The sequence below is a fragment of the Podarcis vaucheri genome (genome assembly GCF_965113315.1).
Source record: "Podarcis vaucheri genome assembly, chromosome: 12".
NCBI lineage: Eukaryota > Metazoa > Chordata > Lepidosauria > Squamata > Lacertidae > Podarcis > Podarcis vaucheri.
Window position 1 is genome coordinate 383,543 of NC_138750.1, and position 12,228 is coordinate 395,770.

Genomic DNA, 12,228 nt, shown 5'->3' on the forward strand with positions numbered 1-12,228 from the left:
GGGGAGAAAGGCAGGTGAGGGCGGGGCGGGGGGCGGGGCTGCCCCCTGGGGAGAGCGGGGTCGAGAGAAAGTGGGCGGGAGAAAGAGAGAGGGCCAGCCTGGCTCGGCGCGTCTCTGCTGGCCCAACGTCGCAGCGCCTCTTCCGCCCGTTTCCCTCCCCTTCCTGTCCTCTTGCCTCTCCTCCGGTGGCACCTCCTTCCGGTACCCCTGCCCTCGCCCAAGATGGCGGCAGCACAGGCTCTTCCGCCCGTTTCCCTCCCCTTCCTGTCCTCTTGCCTCTCCTCCGGTGGCACCTCCTTCCGGTACCCCTGCCCTCTCCCAAGATGGCGGCAGCACAGCCTCTTCCGCCCGTTTCTCTCCCCTTCCTGTCCTCTTGCCTCTCCTACGGTGGCACCTCCTTCCGGTACCCCTGCCCTCTCCCAAGATGGCGGCAGCACAGCCTCTTCCGCCCGTTTCCCTCCCTTTCCTGTCCTCTTGCCTCTCCTCCGGTGGCACCTCCTTCCGGGTACCCCTGCCCTCGCCCAAGATGGCGGCAGCACAGGCTCTTCCGCCCGTTTCCTCCCCTTCCTGTCCTCTTGCCTCTCCTCCGGTGGCACCTCCTTCCGGTATCCCTGCCCTCGCCCAAGATGGCGGCAGCACAGGCTCTTCCGCCCGTTTCCCTCCCCTTCCTGTCCTCTTGCCTCTCCTCCGGTGGCACCTCCTTCCGGTACCCCTGCCCTCGCCCAAGATGGCGGCAGCACAGCCTCTTCCGCCCGTTTCTCTCCCCTTCCTGTCCTCTTGCCTCTCCTACGGTGGCACCTCCTTCCGGTACCCCCTGCCCTCGCCCAAGATGGCGGCAGCACAGCCTCTTCCGCCCGTTTCCTCCCCTTCCTGTCCTCTTGCCTCTCCTACGGTGGCACCTCCTTCCGGTACCCCTGCCCTCGCACAAGATTTCGGCAGCACAGCCTCTTCCGCCCGTTTCCCTCCCCTTCCTGTCCTCTTGCCTCTCCTCCGGTGGCACCTCCTTCCGGTACCCCTGCCCTCGCCCAAGATGGCGGCAGCACAGCCTCTTCCGCCCGTTTCCCTCCCCTTCCTGTCCTCTTGCCTCTCCTCCGGTGGCACCTCCTTCCGGTATCCCTGCTCTCGCCCAACATGGCAGTAGCACAGCCTCTTCTGCCCTTCCGAGCTAGGAGTGCAGAAAAAGGTGAAACTCCAGGAAAAGGAGAGGAGGAGTGTGTGTGTGAGTGAGTGAGTGAGTGAGAGTGAGACAGGGAGCATCCTAGTAGAGATGGAAGGGGAACCCAAGGGTCATCTAGTCCAACCCTCTGCAAAGAAGCTCAGAGCTACAATTCCCAGGTCTTCTTCGGGAATTCTATGGGAAGTAAGAGTTTCTACATTCATGAGCATTCACTTGGAGTGCGCTCATGTTTTTACCTTTTATTGAAAGCGGCCACAAGTGACTTGGGTGGAGTATAAATAATAAAATTATATTGCTCCTGCTGCTGTTCTTCTCTTACCCTAACTCACATCCAACCCAATACCAAACCTTAACCCGAATGCTCACCCTCACTCAAACCTAATCCTCACTCTAACCCTAAACTTAACCCAAACCTAAGCCTCAGTCTAAACCTAAGCCTAATTTAACCCTAACCCTAAGTAATAAAATTATATTTCTCCTTCTGCTGTTCTTCTCTTACCGTAACTCAACCCCAACTTTAACTCCTAATCCTAATCCAACTCAAACCCAACTCTCACTGTAACCCTAACCTTTACCCAAACCTAATCCTAAACGCTTTGCTTCTTTTTGTGGTGTTTTGTGTTATTGCTTCATTTCGTGGGTCATGAGGCTTTCTTTGTTTCTTGTGGTGTTGCTTCATTTAGCAGTTTTTTAATTGGCTTTTGTGTTTCTTTTGGTATTGCATCATCTTCATAGGTTGTTTGGATTTCTGATTAATTTGCTTTGGATTTCTGGTAGCTCTGCTTCTTTATGATTTGTTTCTGTGTTTCTGGTGTTTTGGCTTGGTTATGCCAAAAAATTGAAGACATACCACCAGAAGCACAAAAACCAAGAAATATTCCCAAAATGAGACAAAACCAGGAGACATGAAAACCAAGCCAAATCAATGGAAAAGAAACAATCTCACCCAAAACCGCAGAACCATTCAAAGTAAAAGAAGCAAAACAATTAAATGCAAAAAACAAGCAAAACCACCCCAAATTAAACAAATCAGCAGAAAACAAAAAAGCAGTAAAGCCACCAATTACAAAGCAATGCCACAAGAAACTGGAAATCAGTTTTTAAAAAGCAAAACCAGAAACTCAACAAGCATGCAATTTGTGGGAGTCCAAAAGCACTTCAAGCAACAGAAATTAACCAACACAGCATACTAGTTTTCACTTAGTCTTGGGTTTCTGGTGAATGTGCTTCGTTTGCAGCTGGCTTCATTTCTTTTCCATTGGTTTAGCTTGTTTTTTGGACTTTTGCTTTATTGCTTCTTTTGAGAAGTTTTCTTGTTTTTGCATTCTGGTGGTAATACTTTTGAATGCTTTGGGGGTTTCTGGTGAATCTGCTTTGTTTGGGGTTGGTTGGCTTCTTTGTCAGTTTCCATTGATGTTGCTTTTACATGGTTCTTCTGCTTCTTTTCAGTAGGTTTTTGTGTTTTTAGTGGTTGACTTCATTGTTGGAATGGTCATTAGACATTTCTGGTGGTTTTGCTTCATTTCTGGTGGTTTTTCTTTTATTCTTGGGATTATCAGATCTCATACAAATTAATATTCTCAAAGGTGCAAAACCCAAAAAACCTAGAAATGAAGCAAACTCACCATAAATCCAGCACCCAATCTGTTATGTACTAACCTTGGATCCTAGAAGGCAACAACTGATTGGTCTTTTCCTGCAGGCCAATCAGGCTCCAGGAGGGAAGCAGAGTTAGCCAGTCGGGACTCATTGTGTAAATAATGTATATAAAAGCCTGAGGTTGGGGGGGGCAATAAAGAGCATGAAATACATACAAGACTCTGAGTATATTTCACAATTGTAATTTATATAAAAGAATCTATGAAACGAAAACCACAGAAAAAATCCAACATAATCCCAAAAACAAACCAGAAACAACAGAAACAAACCGCATCCACCAAAGATGAGAAAACCAATTGAATAGAAATTCAAGAAACTCACGCAGTAAACATCTCAGGGAAAAGCAAAATCACCCCCACACCATGCAAAACTAGGGTTTAACTGGCTTTGGGGTTTCTGCGCAATTTACTTTCCCCCTCTTTTGGGGGGTTTCTGGTGGTATTTCTTCTGCTTCTCACATTTCTGCTTCTTTTCAATTGGTTTTGGGATTCTGGTGAATTTGGTAATGATTTGATTAAAGTCTCTGTCTGGCAATTTTCCTTTTTCATGAATTCCTTCCTTGTTGGGTTTCTGGTATCTCACTTTTGGTTTTCACATTTCTCTTAGTTTTGCTACGTTTCAGGTAGTTTGCTTACTTTTTGGAATTATCCAGTCTCATAAAAATGAAGCAATATCATTAGAAGCTTAAAAAGCATGAAAAAAAAAAACCCCAGGCACTAACCCTAACCCTGAACGTCCACCTATCCCCTGCCCTAGCCCTAACCCTAACCCTGATATTCTGGTCATCCATCTTGGGGATAACAATCTGGTGAGGTAAATTCAGTTGAGATCACTAAATATCAGCTGTGCTTCCTCATCCCTGAGTTTATCATAGTTTGGTTTGGAATGTTGTAGAGGTGCTTATGGAGTGGGGGCAGCCTTCCTAAGAAGGTGGATGGGCAAGACATAAAGCTAATCATTCTACAACAATGTTTGTGTTTGAAAATGTGGGTGCCTATATCCCTCATGGCAGAATTATGTTCTGTGCCCCACAGTTGTATAGACCTGGTGGTATGCATCTTTCTGATTTGGGTTGTGACATGATTCTTAAGGATCTGCAAAGAGCTCTGTTTGAGCACTTGCGTGTTTGTGGGTGGAGGTGAACAAGCACACCTGCCCAGACTTACCAGTAATTTGATTTGGTTACATTGGTCGAATCTGACTAGTTTTGCTGATCCTCAAGTTGTTATATTTAATAAATACAACCACTTTTGGTTGTCTTGACTCTTCCTCCTGATGTGCTAGGAACCACTCCGTTTGGGGGGCACTGCAAAACATGCGGTTTTTACTGCAAACATTTTGCCAGACTTTGGCCTTGATTTGGAGTGAATCAGGCAATGTTGGGTCTTGGGGTGACCTTATGACCCCTGTCACTTACTTGGTTTGTCGGGCAAAATGCTAAAAAAATTCTACAATGTCTGGCAAAATGCTACAAAACTTTTGCCAGACTTTGGCACCAGTTTGGAGTGAACCGGACAATGTTGGGTTTTGGATATTAATTATGAACCCCGGTTTGATGTATCAATTACTCTATGGGGTGTTACACAATGTGGGGGTTTTGCTGCAAAACTTTTACCAAACATCAGTTGTGATGGGATCCCAGATTTGGGGTTTTGTAGTTAAATGAAGCATTCTTTCAGTGCTTCTCGGGAAATGTGCAGTTTCCGTCAGATCAAACTAATACTACTGGATAAAATGATATGGTTGTTGATTATCAGACAGTTCTCCCATTTATCAAGGAAAACGTCTGTTATAGGTGGCTTTTGCTTGGTGTGTGTGACTGTTGACAGACAGATTTGAAAAGGAACACAGCTTCCTCTGTTTGTCTCACAGTAACTTACTGGCCTTTTTGATTATGCAGTCGGCTCACCCAACACTTCCAGCTGGATTCCGAGGACAGGAAATGATTCTGCTAAAGGCTTTCTGTGAATATACCATTAATTCCAGTTGATTTGTTTTAATGGTCACATAAAGGCACTTTCTTTGGTTATAAAATGATGTTGTGAGTCTTATATCTGAGCAGTCAATAAACTCCCTCCCCCACAGAAACGCTTGTCTTACTTCTTCTTCTGCTTGGCATCCATACTTACATGTTTGTTTAAAGAAAGACTAACCCCACCCCGAACCCCACCTCCAGCTTTCATTTTATTATTCTAGTGACTAGTCACTGTTCATAGCAACACTTGATTTTGTTCCTAGACAAACTGCCCTGAAAGACAGTTACTATGAACTACATGTGTCTTCTTGATATATAAGGTTGTTGCTAGTTTCTGCAAACCACTTCTTTATCTTTCAACAAGAAATAAATGAACAGGAGGCTGCCCTAAGGAAGAAGTGTGATTGCATCTGGAATATCAGACTCTCTGTATTTTTATTTATTTACTTGATTTAGGGGTGGCCGCTTCACCCCCTGGTTATGCCCATGTCCCCAACTAACTGAGCTTCTTGGGATCATCCTGCCATGCTGTGAGCTACTACATTATCCTGCACTTTACAGAACCTTCCTTAGAGAATAAAAAACTGAGGCAAATTTCCAGTCTAAACAGGCTACACAAAAAGAAACAGCAGCGATTCTTTATGTTTGACTTAGAATCATAGAATCATAGAGTTGGAAGAGACCACAAGGGCCATCGAGTCCAACCCCCTGCCAAGCAGGAAACACCATCAGAGCACTCCTGACATATGGTTGTCAAGCCTCTGCTTAAAGACCTCCAAAGAAGGAGACTCCACCACACTCCTTGGCAGCAAATTCCACTGTCGAACAGCTCTTACTGTCAGGAAGTTCTTCCTAATGTTTAGGTGGAATCTTGTGCTTGAGCGCCTGATATCTCAGAAAATCAACATCAGTGTTGGGGTGGGTGGGTCAGGGCATTTCCAAAATGTTATGATAGATGGAGCCATGGATGTGGCCAAGGGGGGCCAACTAAATAAAAATAAATAAAAATACATAGCTAACTGAGGTTCTGAGCCCCTAACAAAAGGCCTGCCCCCACTAACAAAAATGCTGGCTACGCCCATGGATGAAGCCAACTACAGTGTAGCATGTGTGGGCCGTGGGGGCACAAATTTGTGGCAGGGGGCACAAACAGGTGCCCCTAAAGCAGGCTCCCTCATTGGTGCCTGGCTCTGTGTGAGAAGGAGCTGACCTAAGCTGCTTTGCTTCTGCTGGCCAGAGTTCTGTCCTTATGTTAGGCCTGACCCAGGGAAGAGAGCAGGAGGGTGGGTGGCCGCAGTGCACCTCGCTCCCAGTCACAGCAGCAGCTCCGCCTCCGGGTCACGTCTGACCTGGCGCACTCAAGGAGCCTGAGCAGCAGCTTCCCTGCCCCTCTCCTCCCCTGGACATGTGGGGCATGCCCCTCTCCCCTCGTTGAGTTCTGCAAAGGCAGCCTGAGACTGAGGAGGAAAGAGCTCACTGCTCATGCCAACCCTAGAGAGGATGTAAGAAAGAAGCAGGCTGTTGGAGGACAGCAGAGAAGCAATTGAGCTTGGTGGAGCAGTGCCCCAGTCCCCCTTAAGGATGAGCCTCCACTGACAGGGAGCAAGAAGGAATTTTAAATGGCGAAAGACAGGAGTGCCTGGCGTGCTCTGGTCCATGGGGTCACGAAGAGCCGGACACGACTAAACGACTAAACAACACAATATTGGCATGGGAACTACAGTAGTTCAATACTGCAATTTGTCTACCCTACTTAATATTTACCATTAAGGAAAGTATAAAGTCATAGAGTAAATCCTTTCAGCTTGTTGATGTGAAGCAGCAGACCTCAATCTGATAGAATTATTGAATATTCAGAAGTATACCTCTCCACTACTCCTTAGTCAGGCTAGTTTTGGGCATTTATGGCAAGATTATCCCAAGTGGAAAGGAATAATGTATTTTCACTGTTATGTATTCAGTGGTCTGTCTTTGCTTCCCATTGTCTCAGGAATTGGGTAATTACCATCTCAAAGGAATGGCCAGACTACCAGGAAAGGCAATCAGATAAGGCATTATCAGATAACTTGGCAGACAGGAAAAACAACATTCAAATTTCTATTGTAGAAATTTCCCTTTTCTGTGATGTAGGTATGATGTTTGTGGGGGTGGTCTTGAGCTCCAGGGCAGGGAATTTCAAAATGGCAAGCACACATTGTTCGCGGTCCTCCTCCCCTCTCCTGCGTGTGAGAGGAGCACCCTGTTGCAACAGTTTAATAAAGATCAGGCTTACTAGCTGCTTTGCTTCTCAATATTCTCTGGTTGGCCTCTGTTATTTTCTCCTGCCGATGGAGAACCTACAAGGTTCTCCAATAAAGGAATAAGGGCAGATTTTGTTTACAACAACACAAAGACATCTGAAACTGTCCAATAAACTGCAAGAGTTTATGGAAAATTGCTTTCACACACTAAAAGTTCCCTGCAACTAGAAAGCCAGCAAAGCAGGGGAAAGGCTAGCTTTTTTAATTGACAAGTACCTTCTCTATGATGTGCTAGGCTTTGGTTTTTACGCATAGAAGTGTTATTCCCCACCTGAATCTTGAAGTAGTATGGTCCATTTGGCCACCTCATTCTGCTGCATATGGAGAGTGCTGGAATTTTTAATTCTTAAGGAAACATTGTGTCTATTTTTCCCACATGAGATGTTTCTTTACTTATATCAATAATGTTATGAAAGACTTGTAGCATGCTTCAAGCTGATTAGCACTGCAAACTGCAGCTCCACCAATCACCGTGGGGCATCCTCCAGCTTCAGGTGTCATATTCAAAATCGCACAAGCCTGAGCGGGAAACCACATTTTCAGTTCTTTAATAGAAGTATGGGATAGATACAAAAATATATTGGAGCCAAAAGTCCCTTATTGGCTATCTCCGCTGGAGGTAATGAGTGTTAAGAAAATTAATATGAGAGGTAATTGGAGTACATATGGTGAATTGGTAATTAAAGAAGGAGGAAAATGGAAATTGAAACCATTTGAACAAGTTGAATTCCACATCCACCCTCTAAATTTTGATGGCTTTTCCTTCACTTGCCCCACCTAAGTCACGCTTGGTGCCAGACAAAAACAAAACTTTATGGTCCAATACCGTGGTGAAATTTATCAGTGTGAATTGTTTTCTTCATTTTTTGGGAACAGATGTGGTGAAGCAATGGGGAAAAATAAGTGCCTGCTTACTGCTGACCAAAGGGAATATCAACAAGAATTGAAAAAGGAACTACAAGAAGTTGAAAGAGAACCTCAGACCAATGATCGAGAGGAAGATCCCAGAGCTGTATAAACCTATTGTGAAAGTTAACAGTATTTCAAGGTATAAGAATAGCCCTTTCCCCCCCACTCCCAACAACCATAGCAAAATACAGCATAGGATGGGGGTAAGCAATATGGTTCACTCCAGATGATCAGCCTCAGTTATCATGGCTGTCAGGGCTGCTACCCAGTCCCAGCTCACATAGGACCACGTTAGCCAGCGTTCACGTTAAAAGAGTCTTTATTGGGTTACAGGTTCCATTTCCAAACTGCAATGTGCAGCCCCACGTCTTCTATGTCAGACCGGCGAAGACCCGTCTGAGTCTCCGCCTCTAGCACACCAGCTTAATACCCTAGCCTTGCTCCACCTCCTGCGCCTTTCCCTCCGTCTCTGGGTCCTTCTGCCCCCCGTGGTCTCTTCTTTCCTACTCTCTTCTGACGCGGACCCCCCTGACCCTTCCGCCTCCTTGCGGCGGGCTTTGGGACCTGGCTCACTCTCCGGGCTGCTTACTGCGCCAGCTTCCGCTGCATTTGAACTTGGCGCGTGCGCCCAACTCTCTACCTTCCTCTTGATCGTTTCGTTGCTCCCGGAGGTGGGCGTGACTACTCCTGACTCATGCCCTCCCTCCTGCTGAAAGCCTCCGGAACCCGATGTCTGGTCCCCTTTCTCCCCGCTGCTCCCGGCTGGGCACGTGGGTCCCGATCTCCAACTGCTGCTCTCTGATCCCTCTCTGGACCCTTCTTCCTGGGGTGTCCCCCTGCTTCCCCCCCTTGCTCTGACCGCTGGCGCTCCCTTCTGGGAATCCTCGGACTCACTGGACAGGCTCGGTGATCTCGGGTCGTCATCCCCACTCATCCTTCCTTCGTATTCCTCCCCCTCGCTCTCTGTCTCCTCCCTTCTCTGCGTCTCTGCTCCTGAACCCCTGACATCCATCCCCCCCTCGAAGCCCCCCCTTCCCCCCTCCCCGCTTTCAGGTGTGGGTGCTGGGTGCTCCATCATCACGGGAGTGAATGCCGGATACAGTTCGCTCCCCGTCGCTGGCCGCCAACTGAAGACCTCCGAGTCTTCCTCCTCGCGTTCGTCAACGTTGATCTGCTCTGCCTCCATTTCAGTGCCGCCGTGCTCGAACCCAAGATCCTCCCCGAACACGTCCATGTCAGTCTCTGCGTCGGTCGCTCGACCTGGCATCTCCAACCACCTCCGGCGCCACTGCTCCTCTGGTCGATCGTCCCACCAATACGAGGTGTCTGACGCCGAACCCTCCGGTGACCCCTCTGGGGAACGGGTGCCCGGTGCGGGCTCCCCGTCCGAGTCGAATCCATGGAACGTGCTGGAGGAAAGTGTGGACGTGAACAACCAGTCGTCGAAGAAGCCTGCTGGCATGGGTCTGTGTGGGAAAAGGGCATGAAACTCGTCCTTGAGCAGGGGTTCCTCCAAAGCGTAGTCCGGCACCCAGCTATTAGCACTGGCCCGGGTGCCCTCTCTGGCTAGGAGGTATTCTACTCCCTCTTCCCCCCATCTGGAGTCCAAAATCTCCGTGACTTCGTTGATGGGGTCCTGCTGTGGCAATCTCCCCGCCTCCGTCCGCTCCTGAGACGGACTCGGTGCTGTTCCTGGTTCCTGGAATCTGTGAGGTGCCTTGTAGGGAGTACGCACCGACCTGTGGAACACCGGATGCATCCTGGAACCCTCCGGCAGCACCAGCCGGAAAGCTACTGGGTTGATCTGTGCTTCGACTTGGTATGGACCGAGTTGCTTGTGCCCCAACTTCTTCTTGGCTAACGATCTGGTCGGCACTGCGTGGGCTGCCAACCAGACCCAGTCTCCCACTCGGATCTCTTCGCCAACCCGCCTGTGCTTGTCAGCTTGCACCTTGTATGCGTGCTTCGCTAGCTCCAGCTGCCGTCGGAGTTGATCGTGGACCTCCTGCAACTCAGACGCGAAAGCGTCCGCCGTCTGCGGTTCCCCTTCCCCCACTCTCTCCAGTCCCGGGAAGGTTCTGGGATTCCTCCCATTGTTGGCGAAGAACGGCGTCACCCCTGTGGACACGTGCTTCGTGTTGTTGTAGGCGAACTCGGCGAGCGGCAGGTAATCCACCCACGTCGCAGGCTGTTGATTGGCATAGCATCTCAGGTACTGCTGCATGATGGCATTGACCCTCTCCGCTTGCCCGTTGGTCTGCGGGTGTCTCGCCGATGTCAGGTTGATCTTGACGTTCAGGAAGCCCATCAGCTTCTGCCAGAAATTCGAGATGAACTGGCGCCCGCGGTCGGACAGTATAGACCGCGGCAGACCGTGCACTTTGAACACGTGATCTATGAACAGTTTGGCTGTTTGTTCCGCCGTGGCCACCTTCGCACACGGTATGAAATGTGCCATCTTGGTGAACAAGTCCACCACCACTAGTACAGCTGTCTTGCCTCTCGAGCTGGGTAGATCCGTGACAAAGTCCAGGGCCACCCTCTCCCACGGTTCAAACGGCGTTTGCAGCGGTTCCAGCAGTCCCGCCGGTGGTTTGTGCACCGGCTTGGCCCTCTGGCAGGTGTCGCACCTCGCGACGTAGTCCGCGACCTCCCCTCTCAGTCTGGGCCACCAAAAGTCCCTTGCGACTAATTCTACCGTTTTTTCTGTGCCAAAGTGTCCGGCCGTGGGTGCGTGGGTGCAACTGTTGCAGTACCTTGGCGCGAAGTTCGTCTCCCGGCACGTAGATGGCCCCTTTACGTAAGAGCAAGCCGTCTCGTATCTGGAACTCGTCGCTCTTCGCCGTGCCCTTGTGCACCTCGGCCATCTTCGCCTGCGCGAATGAGTCGTCCTGCAACGCCCGCCGCACCGCATCCAGGTCTACTGTGGCTGAAGCGCACGCCCACGCTGTTGGCGTGAAGATGTGCATGGCTGCCGCTGGCGTCGCCTCTTCGAGGTATTGCGGTTTTCGGGACAGTGCATCCGCCATGATGTTGGTGTCGCCTGGGACGTACTCTATTCGGAAATCGAAGTCAGCAAAGAACTCTGCCCAACGTATCTGCCTCTGGTTCAGGAACTGCGCCGTGCGCCAGTGCTCCAGATTCTTGTGGTCCGTGCAGACTTGCACTGTGTGCTTGGTTCCGATCAGGAAATGCCTCCACGCTTTGAACGCTGCATGAATGGCCAGCAACTCCCTGTCCCAGATGGTGTAGTTCTGCTCCGACTTGCTGAGCTTTCTGGAGTAGAACGCTCCCGGCCTCCAGACCCCCTGCGGGTCTCTCTGCAGCAGGACAGCTCCCACGGCTCTATCGGACGCGTCTGTCTCTACCCGCATCGGTCTGCTGGGGTCGATATGCAGCAGTTGCTCTTCCGACGCGAAGAGACGCTTGAGTGCTTGAAAGGACTGCTCCGCCTGCTCCGTCCAGATGAATTTCTTTTTCTTGGAGCTTAGCGTGTCCGTAATAGCCGCCGTCTGCATCGCGAACCCCTTGATAAACTTGCGATAGAAGTTGGCGAAGCCCACAAACCGCTGGACCTCCTTCCGGTTGCGCGGGCTCTTCCAATCCAACACCGCGCGAACCTTGGCGCTGTCCATGGCTAGCCCCTTGTCCGACAATTTGTAGCCCAAGAAATCCACCTCCGTCGTGTCGAACTGGCACTTCTCCAGTTTGGCGTACAGTCTATGCTGCTGCAGCCTCTTCAGCACCTCCCGAACGTCTTGGTCATGTGCTTGCTGTGATTCGGAGAATATCAGGATGTCATCCAGGAAGCAGACGCACTTCTTGTAGAGGAGTCCCGCCAACACATGATGCATGAAAGCTTGAAAACAGTGAGAACCGTTTTGCAATCCAAACGGCATCACTCTGTATTCGTAGGTGCCCAGAGGCGTGAACATGGCTGTCTTCCACTCATCGCCTTCCCTCATGCGGATGAGATTGTACGCCCCTCGCAGGTCCAACTTGGTGAACACGCGTCCCTTGCGCACCGTCGCTAGGAGGTCGTCAATCCTGGGCATGGGGAAATCAGAGGGCTTGGTCATCTTGTTCAAGAGGCGAAAATCAACTACAAGTCTTTTTTGGGGCGTGTCTTTCTTCTTCACGAAGAAAACAGGACTGCCCCCTACTGCCTTGGACTCTCGGATGAAACCGCGCTCCAAATTGTGATCTAT